We start from the raw sequence: 22,125 nt of genomic DNA, 5'->3' as shown, positions 1-22,125 counted from the left end.
ATATTCATTACCGCGATTTATCGCATTACCGAATACCGGCACATGTCTATCTATGTGCAATTACTATTGTTCTTGAACCATAAATTAAGACAGTTATAAATAAGTTAATTTACCATACGATTCAAGTCAAGTCAAGTCAAGTCAAGTTTATTTGTATAGCGCTTTTCACAATACAGATTGTATCAAAGCAGCTTCACAGTATTAAATTAAAATAATACAACAATGTTTGTTTCAAGAGGAATTTATTGATTGATAAAATTAAATTAAATATCCCCAAAATATCCCCAACTGAGCAAGGCAAAGGCAACAGTGGCAAGGAACCGAAAAACTCCATCAAGTGACCTAATGGTGTCCTAAAACTCCATCAGGTGACCTAATGGAGAAAAAAAACCTTGGGAGAACCCAGGCTCAGTCGGGGGCCAGTTCTCCTCTGGCATTTATGAGCTACAGGCCGGATTGTAGTTTGAACTGTAGGATTATATGAATGCCTGGCTGAAGAGATGCGACTTTAATCTAGTTTTAAACTGGGAGAGCGAGTCTGAGCAACGAACAGTATCAGGAAGACTATTCCAGAGTTTTGGAGCCAAATGTGAAAATGCTCTCCCTCCTTTGGTAGTTCTGGATATCCTAGGTATGACCAAAAGCCTTGAATTTAGTGATCTTAAAGAGCGCGATGGATTATAGGGGCGATAGAAGATCCGTTAAATAGACTGGAGCTAAGCCGTTTAGAGCTTTATAAGTCAGTAGCAATACCTTATAATTAATACGGAACTTTATAGGTAACCAATGCAGTGATGATAAAATCGCTGTTATATGATCATATTTTCTTGATCTCGTAAGAACTCTAGCGGCGGCGATTCAGGAGAGAGCATTTGATGAGTAAATACCGATTTCAATATTCTAGAAACTTTACCTGGGAAGGGCTGATCCCGGCAAGATTCGCTGCGACTCACTAGTAGCTCTTGTGAGGGTTGGCTCTTAAAAGAGCTGTTGAGTTTGATATTGTAGAGCTTTAAAAAAAAAAAAAGGACCAAGTAATCCTGCAAGACGGAAAGGAAGGTAATTTTAATACATTACTTGCAAATAGTCAGTTTATGTATAACTGTAGGATATTTTTTTCTGTAAAGAGTGTTGAATAATTAAATTTTAAAAGCATTTTTATATTATAAGTTCACTGATATGTGGGGGCATTTCTATGAATAAAAGTACGTCTTTAATAGCAAGCAATAATCATGTGAAAATGATTTACATGCAAACGGGACAGTTATCAGCAGTGTAACTGGTCTGATTATGACAAAATAATCGAGTATCTGATGTCATGTGACAAGTAAGATAAGCTTTTCCACCCCTGCAAACAGAGGTAGGTTATGAGGTGTGGAGAGACGTCATGTATCACTGGAACATAAACAGACGGGGACCAATTTGTAATAATTGTAATTAGTGGTGCACGATATATCGGCCGCCGATATAATATCGGCCGATATGGTCATTTTTTTACACATCGGTATCGTTCCGATGTCAAAATATGGCCGATGTGAACAGGCCGACATTTGACGTGTGAAGTTGAAGATGAAGTTGACGATGCTGACTCGATCTTAGCAGTAGTGAATGTGCCTGAGATAAATACACATTTCATACAGATGACATAAGCAGAGAACAGTCTGTTTTCTTTCGTTTTGAATTGTTCTGTTTAAAAATAGACATTTCAAGCTTTCTATATATGTCTCCGGTCTGTGAGGCAGGTAGATTTCGGTTCATTGATGAGACGCGCTCCAGGTTCACGCGCCCTCGCCTCCGTGTCCTGATTAAATATTTTCTACTATATTTACTTCTTATTTAATTCAATCCAGGCAATTGGTTGATGAAACATTTATCAAAATTAAGATACAATTAATACAAAACGAAATTAAATTTAAAGACAGGCTTTTTGTGCTTTCTGTTTGAGGTCTCTGTGAAAGTTTTAAAGCAGTCTTAGTGGCGCTTTCAGAGCGCTCAAGTCAACTGTCCCGTCCGTAACATTGTTAACGCAGTCCAGTGCGACTTATGTTTTTTTCCTCTTCATGACACATTTTTGACTGATCGTTTTTTGACTCGTAGATATTTGAATATATTGCTTGATATTTGATACCCGTTCGAATTAGATTTTTCTCAAAAGTGACAGCACGTGTGATTTGTGGATTACTGATAAGCGCGAGTGGAGAAACAGGCGTTTATTGATTCATTCTCAGTGTTGAGAAACGTATAGCCTTCATGTGTTACGTTATTGTATTAATAATAACTAAAGTAGCCTACCTCAGTGGTTCCCAACCTTTTTTTGTCTGATACCCCCTTTTCCCCAAGAAAATATTTTAGGGCCCCCCTTCACATTTAATGATATTATCGCTCTTGTAAGCTTGCAGCAAGGATGACAAAATATGTTGTTTTCAAACAAACGGTATGTTCACTATAACCAGATTATGTTCATGCACAAATAATAGCCTATAATATTGAAAATACAATAACAAAAACATCAGTAGGCCTTTTGTAATTTAAAAACGTAGGCTTAGGAGTAGCCTATAAATTGGCCCTATTTGAAATGCAATAACAAAAATATTCATACTGGTGTGTAGGTAAAAAAAAAAAAAAGAAGAATATAGGCTATTACTAAATGACTGCTGTCTGGGACCTCAATACTTGCATGTTATTTGTGAGGCTTTATCAATGTGAGGCTTTATTTTTGACGCTTTTGCCGCTATAGTGAGCGATACTAAACTTGTGTTTATAATATGCGTCTTTCGGAAGAACATTGTAGCCGGAACTACTTCTCTCTGTGTACATCTATGACGAGTCACGCAGGTACTGTGCTACTCCGCAGCGGCAGCGATCCGAACCAGTGTTAAATAGTCCCAATATAAACACTTATTATAGGTGTACCATAGTGGTTCAGGATAAGACAAAAACACGGATTGGAAAATGGATTCATGATGAACTCGCTCATTGTATAAATTTTGTAAATTTTGAACAGAAAAAAGTTAATGATTTTATTTAATGCTCATTGCTCAAAACTTTTCAAAATATGACCCCCCCACAGAGCTCGCTGAGGCCCCCTTGTGGGCCGCGACCCCCCTGTTGGGAACCGATGGCCTACCTAATTATGTTACATATTTATTTTGTATGAAAACTAGCGCGTTCGTTACTTGTGGATTAAAAAGTAGGCTACCGTTGTATCAGTGCTGCGCGAGCTCTCTCTCTCACAAACACGGACGCGTGCACACACAGAGAGAGAAGATAATTGTAAAATGAAAAATTGACGGGCTAAGTTTAAATTTTGTTCTTGCTTGTTTTTTTTCTGTCAAAATATCAGAAAGTATTTTGTATTATCCATCCGTGTTTTTAAAATTCGTTAAATGACGGACGTTTTACTGTTAACACAGCCCATGTCGGATTGGTCTTATAGCCTAGGCTACTTGTTATTATTTTAAGAATGATTCGTTATGCTATTATTGGACTCCTGTCTATTCATTGTCAACTGTTTTCTATAAATATGTTTGTATTGGCTAACATTTATTCAGTTAATGAGTGTCCTGTTTAAAATGTGCAATGTTCAAACGCAAAGACAGCACGTCACAAATAGAAGCCCTTTTCCCTGTGGTATTTTTTAGTATCATATCGAGGGCTTGGAACCAGAGGGGCGTAAGTGGCATTTTGGGCGAAAATGAGTTCTATATATCAAATTAAAGGTCTTGATGAGCTCTATCTAGTTGTGCCAAAAAGACGCATCAGAAATCAACTTGTATTGAATAAAGCAACAAAACAACAAAGACCTAACACAAAAGTTTGAGCATTGTTTGGAGCCAGAGGGGCGTATGTCCACTTACGCCCTTCTGGCTCTAAAAAATACATGTATGGCCTACACATTGTTTGGAGCCAGAAGGGCGCAAGTGGCATTTGACAAACTTTACAGGAGAGCCAAAACAAAATTTTGACCACGCTTCAATCAACTGTATTTATTAACCTTCAACCACAACATTGCAACCACATACATACTTATATGAGTAAGTTCTTAAGTGAACATATTATGGAATATTAACACGATGAACATATTCTAAAACCTTGCAAAATCTTGAAAATATGGCAAAAACATCAAATACGCCTTTTTGGCACCAAACATTTCCAATTCCTCTAAAGAAAAATAGGGCGTATCTGCTGATCAATGCAGAAATGATTGGTCAAAACATTGGTTAAAAACACTCTAACTTCATAACTTTTCATTTTATTTAAAATACTGTATACATAGTCATTTAATTTGATCATTTCTAACCGTTTAATTTCAATTCTCATTTATGAGTTCACATTCATGTCAAACAGTTTAACATTTAATTTCAAACAGTTTAACATTTAAGTTCACACAGTTTAATTTCTCTTGTTTATTACACATTTCACTTTTTAGTTCACTTTAGTTGAACTAAAAAGTTCACTCACTGCCCACTGTCAGAGTGTTATAGAACTCTGCATAACAGTGAGGAATACTCCCATTGGTGCACAGGGTGAGTAGGTCTTTTTTCTTTAAGGCACTGATCACTGGAGGATTTTCATACAATGAGCTGGGGTGTGTGGTTCTGGTGCCTCTTGTTGCCTGTTGTGCCACCGTCAGTTTTCGGAAGGTTGGGGCGGTGAAATCATACTTGAAGAAGATTGTTTTTGGTTCATCTTTCGTGTAGCGGAACCATTTAATCTTCTGCCAATGAACTGATTGTCCCTCCTCATCTTTTGTTCTGTTTTTGAGTATGTGGTTGGAGAGGGACTTGAAGTACAGAAAGTCCTTGTGTCCAAGTTCATGTACACTATGGGTCGTTCTTTCTTTCCATTCTCACAAGTGTGTAGTAGCCATCATGGATGGCTACTAGACATGGAGTGTGATAGTGTGCATGCTGCAGTGGAAACTGCAAGAAGAAAAGTTTCTATTTACTCCCATTTCTATTTACTCCCATACTTCTATTTACTGATGGCTACTACACACTTGTGAGAATGGCAAGAAGGAACGACCCATACAGTGTACATGAACTTGAACACAAGGACTTTCTGGACTTCAAGTCCCTCTCCAACCACATACTCAAAAACAGAACAAAAGATGAGGAGGGACAATCAGTTCATTGGCAGAAGATTAAATGGTTCCGCTACACGAAAGATGAACCAAAAACAATCTTCTTCAAGTATGATTTCACCGCCCCAACCTTCCGAAAACTGACGGTGGCACAACAGGCAACAAGAGGCACCAGAACCACACACCCCAGCTCATTGTATGAAAATCCTCCAGTGATCAGTGCCTTAAAGAAAAAAGACCTACTCACCCTGTGCACCAATGGGAGTATTCCTCACTGTTATGCAGAGTTCTATAACACTCTGACAGTGGGCAGTGAGTGAACTTTTTAGTTCAACTAAAGTGAACTAAAAAGTGAAATGTGTAATAAACAAGAGAAATTAAACTGTTTGAAATTAAATGTTAAACTGTTTGACATGAATGTGAACTCATAAATGAGAATTGAAATTAAACGGTTAGAAATGAAATGTTAAACAGTTTGAAATGATGAAATGACTATGTATGCAGTATTTTAAATCAAATGAAAAGTTATGAAGTTAGAGTGTTTTTAACCAATGTTTTGACCAATCATTTCTGCATTGATCAGCAGATACGCCCTATTTTTCTTTAGACGAATTGGAAATGTTTGGTGCCAAAAAGGCGTATTTGATGTTTTTGCCATATTTTCAAGATTTTGCAAGGTTTTAGAATATGTTCATCGTGTTAATATTCCATAATATGTTCACTTAAGAACTTACTCATATAAGTATGTATGTGGTTGCAATGTTGTGGTTGAAGGTTAATAAATACAGTTGATTGAAGTGTGGTCAAAATTTTGTTTTGGCTCTCCTGTAAAGTTTGTCAAATGCCACTTACGCCCCTCTGGTTCCAAGCCCTCGATATTTGGATATTGGAATAATAAATAAAGTAGCCTATCTTAATTTTACACAATGTTCCTGTTTTTTGTGTGGTTTTTTTTACTGTTTTCTAAGGGTTTCTTAATTTTAGACAAGTTGACCAGCACACATTACTGTATATGCAATGCAGTATAATGCATGTGTGTCGTATGTGACATATTTTGCACACAGGTAAAGGTGCCCAATATCAGTCATTTCTAAAGTAAAAAAAAAGTGTTTTGGAAAATAGCTCTTTATTTGATAATCATTAAAATTTGTTTTCTATACAGAGATATCGACATCGGCAAATATCGGTATCGGCCATAACAGCAATATTAATATCGGTTATCGGTATCGGCCTCAATTTTCACATCGGTGCATCACTAATTGTAATCAATACAATGCAATTAATATCAACTTTCTGACAGTGTGTGTACGAGTATACAAATATGTACGAGTATCGTATACGAATTTGACAACTTGTTAAATCTTGTGAATTATTAAGACTTTCAGACTATCTTCGTACTGATTGGGCTATGGGTTTTGCGAGAAAAGGTTTAAGAAACAACAAATGCTTGATAAAATGTTTGATTTAGGGTTCGAACCAACACATGTATATACCATTGCGAATATTTGCCTTTGCAGCTGTCGGTCTCCTCCGTTTACTTGTCCTCAAACAATAATAGTCCGAAAGGTCCTTTTGGTCTTTTCAGCTGAAAAAAGAGAAAATAAAATATCATTATGTTGTTTTACATCATTCCTGTGGTAAAAGCATGGTAAGCGTTGTGGTTAATGTGCATTTACAATAAGTATCACATTAAAACTCCCAATACAGTGTGGTAAAAGCATGGTAAGTTTTGTGATTACTGTCTTTTTACTACACTTACCACAGTAAAACTAATGTTAATGTGGTAAAAGCATGGTAAGTGTTGTTTGTACTGTGCTTCTACTACAAATACAACTTTGGAACTAATTGTACTACTTTTAATCTGATATGAATATGATTAACTGATTTAAGGTCTTTAGGCCTATGCTCACAGGCAGTGTAACTTAATCACCCTGTTTTGAATTAGAAAGCAATAAAACGCAAAGCCTCAGTGGAGATGACAGATATAATGCCGTGACTGAACGTGAGCTAATCTGATTAATATCGACAAACAGAAAATACATTATATATCACACATTATTCGGACAGCGTATTTACTACTTACCAACATCTGACACACGTGAACTGATGCCAAATATCGCGATGTGTTCGGAACGAGACTTCTTCAGGCTTCTAAGGGTTTGAAACTTGCTGGCCCAGAAAAGTTCATTAAACACATCCTTAATATAGTCCAATTTAGTCATTTAATCAAAAATATCTTAATTTGTGTTCCGAAGATGAACGAAGGGGTTGGAACAACATGAGGGTGAGGAATTACTGACAGAATTTTCATTTTCGTACTTAATAATCGTGACCGCCAATAGCATATGGAGCTTATAATATGACAAAATGATTTGAATTTGAATTGTGTAAATTTGAATTATTTGCAAGTGTAATCTAACTAAATTGAATTTTAGGTGGTAGTTTAAATAGTTCTGAATTTGATTTTTTTTAAACGAATATTGAACGTTTGAAATTTAACAAATTGAAATGTTTTTATGGCTGAATTTTATAGACATGTATTTTCAAACAGCTAGTTTTTTTGTTCTGAATTCGTATAGTGCAAATATTCAGTTTAAAAAAATACAGATTCAAGTTTTCAAGATGAAGAAATTCGGAACTTCAAATTCAGTTTTCTAAAATTCAAGTTCAAAAATTCAAGTTCAAAAATTCAGATCTTACAGAAAGTAGGTCACAGGTCATCCACAGGGAAGAGTAAAGGATCTCAGATAAGTCGAACAGAGCATTTTGGCTGCACTGCAGTAGTTTTCTGCCGCAAACGCGGTGGTGGTTCAAGAGAATCTGTGTATCTTTCGTTCAGTCGTTTTTTTATTTAATATTAAGAGTAGAAAAATGAGAAAACAGCTTGAGTATTAGATTTCTTCTAATATTCTAGTAATAATAGTCCGCTGTTGCACGGAGCTTACAAAACGCGTGTAATGCAACTATAGGCTACATTTAATTTTCTCATCAAACAACTAGACTAACGAATGGCTCGGCACAACAGAAGAGCCTAGACAGGGCTTTTTCTCTAGACCAGCAGTTGGTCTGAATTTGCTATAACCTATAGCCTATTTTCTCGACTGTATCTAGGCTAAGTCACGTTTAATCATGAAACACGCTGTGATTTATTCCAAAGTGACTCAGGCATATATAATGCATTTAACGTTAAATAATCTAAACTAGATTAAACTTGTTGACTTTCAAAAGTAGGCGCGCCAAGAAGGCTATTCTCTGTATTTTGGTTCATTTTTGGTGAGCGCCAGAAAGATCTAAAGAGACCGAGACGCGCTAAAGCAGCGCATCATGTTGTTTTATTTATTTTTCAATGGCATGATATTTTGTAGTCATTTTTAATGTAGGCTACACAAATAAAAATATACATTTTACTGTTTCGGATGATGTCATATCATCTGTATGACTAAGTTATTTCCCAGCAGTGGAACAAATCCAAGTGATGGCGCTCGCGCATCGCGCTCTCACACAACATAGTAGGTTATCAGTTCTGGCGTTGCTTCATATCGCAGACTGTTCATTATCAAAATGAAACACAGTCAACCAAACATATAAAAAGTTATTCTGCATAATTTAATTGGTCTGTTGTACAATATGAAGGGCAAGCTGTGCCGCACACAGTCCTACTTGTTATTCCAAACATTTCCCTTGCTGTAAAGACGCTGATTTAGCCTATACGTGTATTTTGGGACTCGATTGAAGTATGACGCCTTTTTATTTGTATTATAATATAATATATTAAAATACATAATCTTCTGAGTTTTATGATGTAGGCCTTGTGTGTTTTATTAAAATGTATTATAATTTACATCTCAAAAGGATGCGCTTTGTGCATTCTCTGACATTATATTTATTTATTTAATTAATATTGAGTATCAATTGATGTTAAACAAAACGGTGTGTTATTTTCTCTGGCAACTAAACTTTCAAAAAACAAACAAACAAAAAAAAACTTCCAAAGCAAAGCCATTGTGCGTTCTCTCCGCGCTCCGCAGCTTTTCCACACAGATTTTGAGAACTGGCCAGCTAAAAAAAATAGGCCAAAGAAGTAGACTAACGGCTAGTGTCCGGGAAATGCGAGGTACGTTCATATTTATAAATAAACATAACTGATTTTGTCTACACCTAAATACATTTCCTAATAATAACAGTGATTAAGCCCAAATGTGGGTGGGGTTTTTGCCCAAATGGTCTCCACTCTATGCATTTTGTAATAATACAGCAACATTTTTTAACTGACCGTATTTGCCAGAAAATAAGTCGCATGCACATGAGTGCAAGTCACACCGGATCATGTTGAGAGAGAAAGGCGTCATCATTTTTTTTATATTTTTTTATATTAGCCTATTCATCAATAGTGTAAAAGACCTGTAAATAAAATACAACATTTACATGATAAACACTATTAACATGTAGGCTATGTGTTGCCTATTTTACTTTCCCTTATGACAAATTAATGCAGAAAACAACAAGAATGAAAAATAAGTATGTAGGCTAGGCTATAATAAAATAATATATAGGCTACAGACTATAAAAATAGCCTATTTTGTGCCCTTTATAAACGCCAAGCCTAAACAAATTTATTTAAATCGAAACGGTCGCGCATCTCTCATTCAGTCAAAAGTTTTCATTGCAATGTAACATGTGGATGCTAACTATTAATATAAAGAAGGCTTCATACTTCAGTCGAGTCCCAAAATACACGTAGGCCTATAGGCTAAATAAGCGTCTTCACAGCAAGGGAAATGTTTGGAGTAGGACTGTGTGCGGCACAGCTTGCCCTTCATATTGTACAACAGACCAATTAAATTATGCAGAATAACTTTTTATATGTTTGGTTGACTGTGTTTCATTTTGATAATGAACAGTCTGCGATATGAAGCAACGCCAGAACTGATAACCTACTATGTTGTGTGAGAGCGCGATGCGCGAGCGCCATCACTTGGATTTGTTCCACTGTTAATACTCTGTTATTTAGTCATACAGATGATATGACATCATCTGAAACAGTAAAATGTATATTTTTATTTGTGTACATTAAAAATGACTACAAAATATCATGCCATTGAAAAATAAATAAAACAACATGATGCGCTGCTTTAGCGCGTCTCGGTCTCTTTAGATCTTTCTGGCGCTCACCAAAAATGAACCAAAATACAGAGAATAGCCTTCTTGGCGCGCCTAGTTTAGATTATTTAACGTTAAATGCATTATATATGCCTGAGTCACTTTGGAATAAATCACAGCGTGTTTCATGATAAAACGTGACTTAGCCTATACAGTCGAGAAAATAGGCTATAGGTTATAGCAAATTCAGACCAACTGCTGGTCTAGAGAAAAAGCCCTGTCTAGGCTCTTCTGTTGTGCCGAGCCATTCGTTAGTCTAGTTGTTTGATGAGAAAATTAAATGTAGCCTATAGTTGCATTACACGCGTTTTGTAAGCTCCGTGCAACAGCGGACTATTATTAGGCCTACTAGAATATTAGAAGAAATCTAATACTCAAGCTGTTTTCTCATTTTTCTACTCTTAATATTAAATAAAAAAACGACTGAACGAAAGATACACGGATTCTCTTGAACCACCACCGCGTTTGTGGCAGAAAACTACTGCAGTGCAGCCAAAATGCTCTGTTCGACTTATCTGAGATCCTTTACTCTTCCCTGTGGATGACCTGTGACCTACTTTCTGTAAGATCTGAATTTTTGAACTTGAATTTTAGAAATCTGAATTTGAAGTTCCGAATTTCTTCATCTTGAAAACTTGAATCTGTATTTTTTTAAACTGAATATTTGCACTATACGAATTCAGAACAAAAAAACTAGCTGTTTGAAAATACATGTCTATAAAATTCAGCCATAAAAACATTTCAATTTGTTAAATTTCAAACGTTCAATATTCGTTTAAAAAAAATCAAATTCAGAACTATTTAAACTACCACCTAAAATTCAATTTAGTTAGATTACACTTGCAAATAATTCAAATTTACACAATTCAAATTCAAATCATTTTGTCATATTATAAGCTCCATAATAGCAGCGCTTACTGATCGTGACGTGGCCAATAGCAAAGCAGAATCATTGTGGGAAATACCGACTGTATTAACGAATAAAGGTAGAATTTGTGTTCTTATCGTGTTTAACACATCTGTATTTGCCCGCGCGAGTATATCCAACTTCAAAAATCGCAGCTTCAATTCAATTTACAGTTACCGTCGAAGAGAAACACAGGTCTTATCTGCCCTATATAAATAACAGCCTGTACACTCTTTGGGATGTGGAGGGTAGAGCGATGAGGCTGCGAGCTACACCTATGAACCATTGAATCACTTTGCTGGCTGGTGCACCGGCTAATCGTGGTTGCCTTGATGCACTTGCTGATCTGGCCGGGTTGACACTCATCGGATGCCTTCCACAAATGGTTTTTTTGGACTTTTTTTTTTTTTTTTGGACTTGTTTCTTCATCATAATGACACAAGAAAATCATTCAATCATTTTTTAAGATTTACAATCTGCACATCGCCCCGTTCATTATTCTCTTTCGGAATGAAAGATGACATTTAAAAAAGGGTGCAGCTTGGTTTTTTTCTTTAAAAAAACAGAAATGGCTGGATTTTCTTTTACAAATGTATTGTTGTCATCAAATAATAGTATTAGAAAATTGGACGACATTTCCCATCGCTTTTTCATTTGGAATATTTATTTATACGTTTATTGGATTTCATTTGACTGATCGCATCTTTACCCAGAAGTGCCAAGTCATAGATATATACACTAGACGTGGCCTTGGCTGCGGCAGTTGATTGGAACGAATGCCTTACATATATAAATTAATTAATTAGCAAAACTTGGCCACTAAATATTTCATATTCAATTATTTTAATGATCACAATTAAAGTTTTCATTTTATTAACTGAACAACATTCAGCATTCAATCAAATATTATAAAATATGTATTATTATTAATAATGTTATTTCAACATAATATCTCGTTATTTCGACATAATATGTGTGGGTGCAACAAGCAAGATGTGCATTTGTAAATCCGGTGACGCGTGCATTGATTTTTATTAATAATCTAGTGTTTTCTGACAGTGTCGACTCGGCTGCAAAGATGAAGTTGACGATCGCCGTATAGTGAACGCGCCTATAGAGAGAAATGCACATAATGGATTACATAATCAGAGAGTAGCCTTTTTCTTTTCGTTTTGAATTATTTCGTTTAAAGACATTTCAAGCTTTGTGTATTTGATGTATTTCTCATGTCTGTGTGTGTGAGGCATACAATGAGTTTCGTTAAGTTAGGATGAGATGCGCTCCAGTTAACGTGCAATGCAAGATTATCATTTTTTTATTATTATTTATTAAATCTTATTGATCTTATTTATTAAATACAGGCTGATGAAAAATGTATTAAAATTAAGATACAATTTATACAAAACGAAATTCACTTTTACTCGTGCTGTTCACTTTTCATAAATCAACATACATGGGGAAAAAAATAACATTATAACATTTGAACAAATATGAAAATAAATGCGCTTATTTAATGGCTACAACAGTATAGGCCTACAGACTCTCTATTTGTACAAATTGCTGCACATTCATTTAATTCTGAATTTTGCACACACAAGTTGATAGGCATTTGTTCAAATCAAGTTCATGATAATTGTGCGTGCATTTATTAATCATTATGATACTAAAATCATAACAAAGTAGGTTATGCTATGTACAAAAAAATCAGATGAGCCCAGAATATTCCAAACTGCCGTAGCCAAGGCGACATCTAGTGTATATAAACTTATTACACCGTCGTGCTAAGTCATAGGGTCCGTGCACTTTTTGATCATTTCATTTCCTGTTTAGAATGGAATAAGGAGAAATGAAAACCAGCTCGTTTATTCGTTTTTTTGGCTAGATTTTGGCTAGATTTTTCATTTTTCGTTTACAAGTCGGTTTATGGGTTCGATATTTCATTTGCACACGTGGGCGGCGCTGAAACGCCCCTTTCATCTGATTGGTCAAACCGCTCCGCCTTCAGTAAGCTGTGAGCTTTTCTTTCTGTCAGGCAGAATAAGAGTCAGTAGGCTACGAGTGCGGCACTGACAAATGCCCTTTAATGAAATAATGTCTGAAACCACCACTCACTGTTAACTACACACACTATTTGATTTAGAAATATGTTGCTGGTCACGTAATTCGTGCTGCTGCGACTTGCAAGCAACCCCATTAATGTGAGCCACAGTATATGACAGATTATATTAGCATATTTCCCATTGATAAATACAGTGCAAATAGTTCCGTCTCTTTGGATAAAAGGGAAGTGGAAATAAAAATCAATAATAGGCTGAACTGTACCATGATAATATGTCCGTAACATTTACCACTCTAGTCTTTTATTTACATCAAAAGGCAGGTAGGCGTGTGTGACATATAGCCTAGCCTATGGGCTATAAATAATTTTGAATAGAAATAAAGTTTATATTTTTTGAATTTAAGCATGTGTAGCCTACTCAGTTCACATGAAAAGAAAGAGACAGAAAAGAGAGAAGCCAGAATCAGTGAACGTAAATTAAATACTGACAAAATTACCAGGTTTGGGATTAATTGTTATTATTATTATGAGAAATTGACTCCGCCTAGAACTTTGATGCTTCACCAAACTCAGCTCAGACCCTCAGACTGGTCTAACTTGCTTCTAACTGGTCAGACTTTCCCAAAAAATCCATCGACTTGAGTTATCTGAGCAATGAAGGCCGTAATACTTAATGCTGTCCACTAGAGGGGGCGACAGGATAATAAGTGTTTTCTACTCTCTTTCCCTGTTTGCATCAGTTTAAATGACAAATAAATAAATGCATGAATTTCATTATGATAACAGGTTAAACGTCGTAATTAGCCAGCATAGGACGCAAATGAAAATACAATTTGATATTTGTGATATTTAAACTGTGTATTATTAATAAATATTGTTTCATATCTTGTTCATGCTTTATACATTTTAACCAGTGCTAATTTAAATAAAATGAATGAATAGAACTATATAATAATTAATTATAATATGGTAACTTTGGTCCAAAGTAATCTGTGATAAACAGTGTATAGGCCTACTATGTTTCATCTGCTTATTTATTATAGTCAAAATAATCCAGCAATTATGTTTTATCGAATGTTATTCGAATTCAAGATGTAGAAGCTCAGATCAATAATGAGGCGTACAGGCCATAAATAACAAATAGACATTACAACATTTTTATTATTCATAAGAATTTAAGTTAATAACATCTAAAACAAAGAATACATGTATTACAGGGCAAGTATAAGTATTAGTATTTTTAATGTTTTTGAAAGAAGTTTCCTCTGCTCATCAAGCCTGCATTTATTTGATCAAAAATACAGAAAAAAAAGTAAAGAGACAAAGAACAGTAGAAGTAGAAAAGATTACCATTTTGAAGAATATTCTTGTACTTCCCTTTTACTTGTTCCCATGTTCTAGTGCAGTGTTCTTCAACCCTGCTCCCGGAGGACCCCCAACACTGCTGGTTTTCTTTGTCTCCCTAATCAAACACACCGGATTCAATTCATCAACTCATTATCACATGGGTTAATGAGCTGATGAGTTGAATCAGGTGTGTTTGATTAGGGAGACAAAGAAAACGTGCAGTGTTGGGGGTCCTCCAGGAGCAGGGTTGAAGAACACTGTTCTAGTGGGTCCTGAGGTGGCTCTGACATTAAGCAATTATGAAATGATTAAAATACAAGAATATACACTGTAATAAGTGATATAACCATAACATGGAACACTTACGCATTTCATTTGTCTGCTACTTTTTGCCAGCCCTCTCTCCTGGTTCCCTGGCGTTTTAATTAAGGTTTCATATTCTGCATAACCTTCAATAACTCTTGCTCTGCTGCGGAGAAAAACTGTGCGCGCTCTTTGGCCATGGTGAGCAGCCAATAGCAGCGTTGCTGATCAATGTTTCTACTATCGATACATATCCCCTTTTAAACCAGCGCATGAACGCGCAGTTATCTCAGATAACTCAATCCAGCTCTACTAATCATAACTGGCAGGTGTGTTCGAAGAAACGAATTAGTCAGATCATGATTAGGCCGATGATATCACCTTGGATGTCTCATAATTTGATCTTGGATGTTTCAAGCAACGTACGAAGAACGGGCCCCAGTTGCTATGACAGCAAGTCCAGGATGAGCGTCGAAGAACTCAGTTAGCTGGATTTGATTGTTTGGGTCTTCGACGCTCATCCTGGACTTGCTGTCATAGCAACTGGGGCCCGTTCTTCGTACGTTGCTTAAAACATCTGAGATCAAACGAGACATCCAAGATGATATCATCGTGCTAATCATGATCTGACTAATTTGGTTCTTTGAACACACCTGCCGGATATGATTAGTATAGCTGGATTGAGTTAGTGAGATAATTGCGCGTTCACGCTCTGGTTTAAAAGGGGATATGTATCGATAGTAGAAACATTGATCAGCAACGCTGCTATTGGCTGCTCACCATGGCCAAAGAGCGCGCTCAGTTTTTCAACGCAGCAGAGCAGGAATTTTTACTGGAAGGGTATGCAGAGTTTGAAAAATATAATTAAAACGCCAGGGAACACTGGGAATCAAAGTGTGCAAAAGCCAGGACTCGAGAGGGCTGGCAAAAAGTAACAGACAAATTAAATGCGTAAGTGTTCCATGTTATGGTTATATCACTTATTACAGTATATATTCTTGTATTTTAATAATTTCATAATTGCTTAATGTCAGAGCCACCTCAGGACCCACTAGAACATGGGAACAAGTAAAAGTGAAGTACAAGAATATTCTTCAAACTGGTAATCTTTTCTACTTCTACTGATTAGTCTCTTTTAGCAAAGACATTTTAAATGATGTGTCTGTTTGTCTGTTTATGGTTATCTGCAACCAAGGAAAAGGCGGAGCAGAAAAAAACAGGTGGTGGTCCTGCACCCCCACGTTATACCCCGGCAGAAGAGCTGGCCCTTGGGCTAAATGAGAACCGACCCATTGTGGAGGGCATTCCTGGGGGCAGCTCTTCCTTAAGGCCTATTTATACTTCTGCGTCGGACCTACGCCGGAGCCTCTACGCTGTAGGCAACGCGTTGGTTTTAATTTATACTTCTGCGTCGTTGTCCGCGTTGACGCGCAATTACTCATGCAGAGGGACCATGTGAAACCCGAGGGAGGGGTTCTAACAGACCAATCACAGCGCTTGCGTCCGCGTAGAATTGACGCGTTGTTACATTTTTGGAGAGGTGCGCATCAGGGTACGCCAAAGGGTACGCGCGCTAAGCACAGCCTACGACGTAGCTACGGCGTAAGTTCGACGCAGAAGTATAAATAGGCCTTTAGACCTAAAGCCAGGGACCAGTAACAGCAACACCTTAATTACAGGTAAATGAGTTTTAAATAATCTTGCTACACTGTAAATAATTTGTTGCTGCATTAAATTAAGTATGTCTATAATCCAAATGGCTGGTACAGTATCAGCTCCGCTTATGAAGCCGGGATCTAATCCTGTTAACATGAAATAAGCTTGCGCACCTGTTGCTATGACAGCAAGTCCAGGAGGAGCGTCGAAGAACCAAACAATCCCAGATCATGCCAAATCGCCAATAATCAAATCCAGCTAACTGAGGCTACGTTCACACTGCAGGGCTTAATGCTCAATTCCGATTTTTTGAAAAAATTAGATTTTTTTGCAAGGCCGTTCACATTTCCAATTAAATGCGACCTTTTGTGATCTCCTGTGTGAACGTGAAATGACCCAGAAGTGACCCGCATGCGCAGAAGAGTACTCAACGGTCAACGACGTCACTTGTTGTTTGCGGAAGTAGCTAAACTTTAACTGTGATTCTCACACACACACACACGAGCGCGCGCAGCGACCGTTACACAAGAGCCAGACAGCAGCCGCTGACTTATCTAATATCAGATTCAGCACAAATAAGTTAACATAACGTATATATAATGGCCGTGGGATTTTTTTTTTTTTTTTTTAATTAACGGGCTCGTCGAGGTCGACCCGTTCGGCAGATTTACCTCAGCTCGACGAATATGCAGTCCGTTAAACGTTTTCAAACCGACGACTACTTCAACGCAGAATTATGACGTTTTTCGCGTATCAATGACGTGCGGGTCGGATAAATGCGACCTGGCCGTTCAGACTGAAGTCGCATTTGAAAAGATCGGATATGTATCGGATTTGGGACCACATACCCAAGTGGCCTGGGTCGCATTTGAAAAGATCGGATCTGTGTCGTTCAGACTGTCATGAAAAGATCAGATCCAGGTCGCATAGGGGCAAAAAAATCGGAATTGGGTCGTTTCAGCCTGCAGTGTGAACGTAGCCTGAGTTAGCGACGTACGAAGAACGGGCCCTGAGGTACGAAGAACTGAGATTTTGCGTTACAATAGTGCACTTTCTGAGATATATTTTTTTTCTCGTGACTGGTGAGATTGTCGTTTACATGATTTATTTGTTGGAAACGCACACTTATTTTCGACTTGTCGGAGTCGGGCTTTAACTACAGCACAAACTGTTTGCATTGCCTTAAGATTATTTGCGAGTGGCTCTTTCCTTTACACTATTGGAGATGCGGAGAACTTGATGGAAAGTGCTGTCTGTCGTGTCATTCGGAGTTTACCTGGCGCTTTTAGGTTTAAAAAAACAGTTTTAGGTTTTTTTGTGGCATTTCCAAGCCACTTAAAGGAGCTGTATGTAGTTTTCAGCGGCCTCTAGCGGTGATGTTTCAGATTGCAACCAATAAGTTGACAAGCGCGTGCTCTTGCGCGTGCTCGAATAAATTAGCCTATCGCTCAACGCAACTCCTAATCTTTACACTCAACCAGGGCTTGACATTAACTTTTTTGCTCACTAGCCAACATGGCTAGTGGTTTTCCAAAGTTACTAGCCACACAGCATTTTTACTAGCCACATATTTGTTGTTGTGAAATTACCTAACAAAAGTTGCTTGTGCTAAAATGTACTTGAACTAGATTTACAACCCTTTTAAATGTAAAACCACTGTACACACCCAAATCAAGACTACATAAATTCAGCAAACAAACTGAATTATTAATGCAGAACGGCTAATTGTTAAATAACCATTTAACAGGGATAATAATGTATCATTAGCCTACTGCTTAGCCAAAAATGGAAAATTCAGCATTTAATGCATGCCATAAGATTGGGCAATAGCCTATTGCCAAAGAAATCAGAATTTTTGGGCTAAATGGTGATGGTATTACCTCAGTATTTTTTTTTTCTATTTGAATTAAAAAAAATCTGTATTTAATATTTATTTTTATTTATTTCATTTCCTGATCAATATTGTCCTACAAACAATGTTCATATTGAAGCTAAAACAAACAATGCAACCTTGCAGTCTATCCAAAAAAAGGGGTCAAATCACATTACACTCTAACATTGAAACGTTACAATCTAAAAACAAAATAATGCTTTTTAAAGTAAATTTACTAAACTTAAAATGAAAATAAATAAAAACAAAACTGATATCATAAAAATACACGTAGGTTTGAAATTCTCTAGCACATTAATGTTCACCAGCAACAACAAATATTCAACAACAAATATATTAGCAAAATATATTTATAATTTAGTGTTAATGTATATTTTAGTCAGAATTATTGCGCTCCGTCTGTTCGGTGCGCATGCGCTCCGTGGCGCTCGTTCACGGAAGTTTAGCCTCGTCCACTCATGACAGAAAAATGGAAATATTTGCTTGACTTTCTAATATGTCCGTGGAATATAAGTTATGCACTTGATGCAGGGCAGCTTCGTAGTGTCACACTGCAGTATGGCTTATTTCAGATGCCTTTTGAAAAGACTACAATTATTCAACCCGCCAAAGTGGCTAGTTGGAGTGACTGCGTTACCCGCCACGAGCAAAATCCACCCGCATTTGGCGGGTGTTAATGTCAAGCTCTGCACTCAACCAATCAGTAGCGATCTTAAGTTTCACTATAGCATAAACTACAACATTTGTTTCTTTCAAATTGGATGTGACTAAAGTAATAGATTAAATATCAAATTGAGATTATTTTAGTAACCGCTACGAAAGATGGGAATCCATGTTATGGGTGTTATGGATTCAGACACTGCTGCGTTCCAAACCGCATACTCAATGAGTAGGTACTTAATTTCAATAAGTACTTACTTAACGAGCGCTAAAAGAGTAGGTACTTTATAGCCAGATCTCGTTGAGTATGAATGCGAACCGGACATCTGCCATGTTGACGTTGTCATGTGACCTACGACGCGTTATCACAAGAGCCACAACTTAAAAGATTTGAACATCTATCTGTAAATATCTTGATATTGATTAAACTTGCTCATTTTGTGGTCTTTTTGAAGAAACTGCTGCCCATTTATTTTGTGAATACATTTAGGGTTGATTTAAGTTCTTATATTTAACCCTACTAATGTGACCCACCGTTATATCCTTAACGATATAATTTATTTTTATTACAAAATCCCCAAATTGTCATCTCTTGAATATGTTGTTAATTTCTTTATTTTATATCCAAACATTTTCATCCACAAGCAAAAGTGGCAAACTGCTTTATGTTTTCCTCTTTTTCTTGCTGAATTTAACTCTCGTTTCATCCCTCAGGCCTAGGCCTATAAATAACAAAAAAATGAATTTTTTAAGTGTATTATAACTAATTATTTAAGAAAATATATATTACGATATTCAACCTTGTAGGTTCTTTTTTCCTGTGTATAAAATCTCATATTATGTATGCAAACCCATGATTGATATATGTGTGTATATATATATATATATATATATATACACACATACCTCATAACACCAGTAACTCGACAGCCCTACCTAGAACGGTTTTCTTCAGCGTTTGTAATGTCTGCACAAAGGAGATGGGCAGCTGTGCCAAGATTCGCCTTTAGAGAAAACTGTTGATTTTATACTCGAAAAATTTAAGTATAATGATATTAAAAATGAATATTACCCCAGAATGAATTGCATTGCTATCCCACCCCAAAACATACAATAATAACAACGATAAATGCTGACCAATACTTAATTATATTACTTTTTACTGAAAATAATTCAATAAAACAAACAAAATGTAATGTGTCATATGACATAGCTATGCATGAATACACTCTAGATGTGTATATAGTAAACATATCTACATTTTCATTCAAACAATAAATAAAGCATTAATTAAATAATTATATTTTATTTACTGACAACAATGAGAAATATTAATAAATTAGTAAAAGAATGAATCAAAGTCACCATCACACAATAAACAAATGCATATACAAGTCAACACATGAAACAAAGCTTTATTCAAACTACAGTTATGTATGTAGGCTACAGGCACTGAACCCCACATCCTTCTGCCATCTCAACACAGCGGTTCCCATTCTGCGGTTTTATTCTGATGAATCAGCTGACCGCCAGAGGTGAGCCGTGCTTTCGTGCCTGAGGTTGTTGCGTGATGCGTTGTGCTTCACAATCTGAGGGCAGGTGGAGTGCTGGAAGGTCTCATCCATGGCACCATCTCCAGGATTCAGCTCTGGGCTCCTCATCCTCAGTGCTCACACCAGCCTGCTGACATTTCAGATCCTACAAAAATGCACAAACATAACACAAAAACAGTCATTTTAACCGCACAATGTCATTTGATTTCAGTATTATTTAGAAGACAAAAACGTTGTTTTTCACAAATGCCGCCATCATCTTTCCTTGCAGGTCCTGCTCCACCACAAAAGATCTGCAGCAAATGCACAGAAATCAAGAATCAGAAAAGTGCTGTAATAGCTCTGTTTGAAATTACAATAATTAAAATAAACTACAACTTAATATTTAAATAGTTGTTGTTATTCATTTCTGTAGTATACTCACTCAAAGCCTTTGATGGCAGCATTCAGCTTCATGAGCCACTCTCCACTGGATAAACACACATCTGTTCATCCGACCCTGTAACATCCAGACAAGATTCACATTACCTCTGTGATTTATGAGCTCAACACTACATTTACATGTTGAGGTTGTTTTAACTTTTTATCCAACATAAATGTTCCTCAATTTATCAACATAATGGACAAATAAAATAGATAACTTATGTTTAGTTACTTTATAGATTTGTTCTAGCACACATTCATCACTCAGATGTCTATTTCATGTTGTGATGTGCTCTTCTGCAACTTACTGAAGATTTTCCTGTCAGATGTAAATAGACATTTAAAATAAGCGTCTTTAAGATGTATATGGTTTATGTAAATCCACGTTAGAGACGTAACTTACGTGTCCTTACTGGAGCTCCCCTGTTAGCTAACGTTATACATAATAAAACGTGTTTTTACAGCAAAATCACAACTATACTATACTGTGTAACGTCTTTACACCTTCAACAATTCAACAGTTTACTCTACAGTAGTTCAACACATGCAATTTTAACACAAGGAACCGTGTTTACTCACATTTGAAAGCACCCGCGTCGCTGATCTCTGCTATGTTTGATAATGACGTGTCCTCTCGCGTGGCCTCCTGGGATAGAAAAGTATCCATCGGATCAGCACTCAAAAATCTGTGTGGAAGCAGTAAGCCATCCGGGAACTTCTCGCCTACTCTTTTATGAATACTGATGTTTCGAACGTACTGCTTCCTTCACGTACTGTTTTCGCCTACTATATAGTAGGAAAGTAGGCATATTCGAACGCACTTAAGCCCGAATCTCGCGATAATTAATACGTCACCCAGGTAATTCTCGCCTACTCTTTTGGATTCGTACATACTTTTTCGCTCGCCTATTCTTTTTCCCATACTACATAGTACGGAAGTATGCGGTTTGGAACGCAGCCAGTGGTTCATATCTCCGTGCACGCCGCGCGTGCTTGTAAGAGGAGGGGAATCCTGGTGGGGGAGGGTTGAGGGACAACCCAGGCACAACAGCTGATTGGTTACTGGTGCTGTCAATCAAAGCA

At 36.8% G+C, this 22,125-nt stretch overlaps 1 long non-coding RNA gene across 1 annotated transcript; it reads right to left on the bottom strand.

Annotated features, from left to right (window-relative positions):
* Window positions 1–20,455: 20,455 nt before the first annotated feature.
* On the bottom strand, window positions 20,456–22,028 carry LOC309492391. The gene is made up of 3 exons (XR_014203524.1): window positions 21,622–22,028; window positions 21,044–21,118; window positions 20,456–20,912 (listed from the first exon to the last, which is right to left on the bottom strand). It is a non-coding gene; the product is annotated as an uncharacterized lncRNA (long non-coding RNA).
* Between the last annotated feature and the right edge of the window lie 97 nt (window positions 22,029–22,125).

This window comes from Leuciscus leuciscus (assembly GCF_965113295.1).
Source record: "Leuciscus leuciscus genome assembly, chromosome: 2".
NCBI lineage: Eukaryota > Metazoa > Chordata > Actinopteri > Cypriniformes > Leuciscidae > Leuciscus > Leuciscus leuciscus.
Note: the sequence above shows the minus strand (reverse complement) of the source record. Positions and strands in the feature narration are given on the sequence as shown.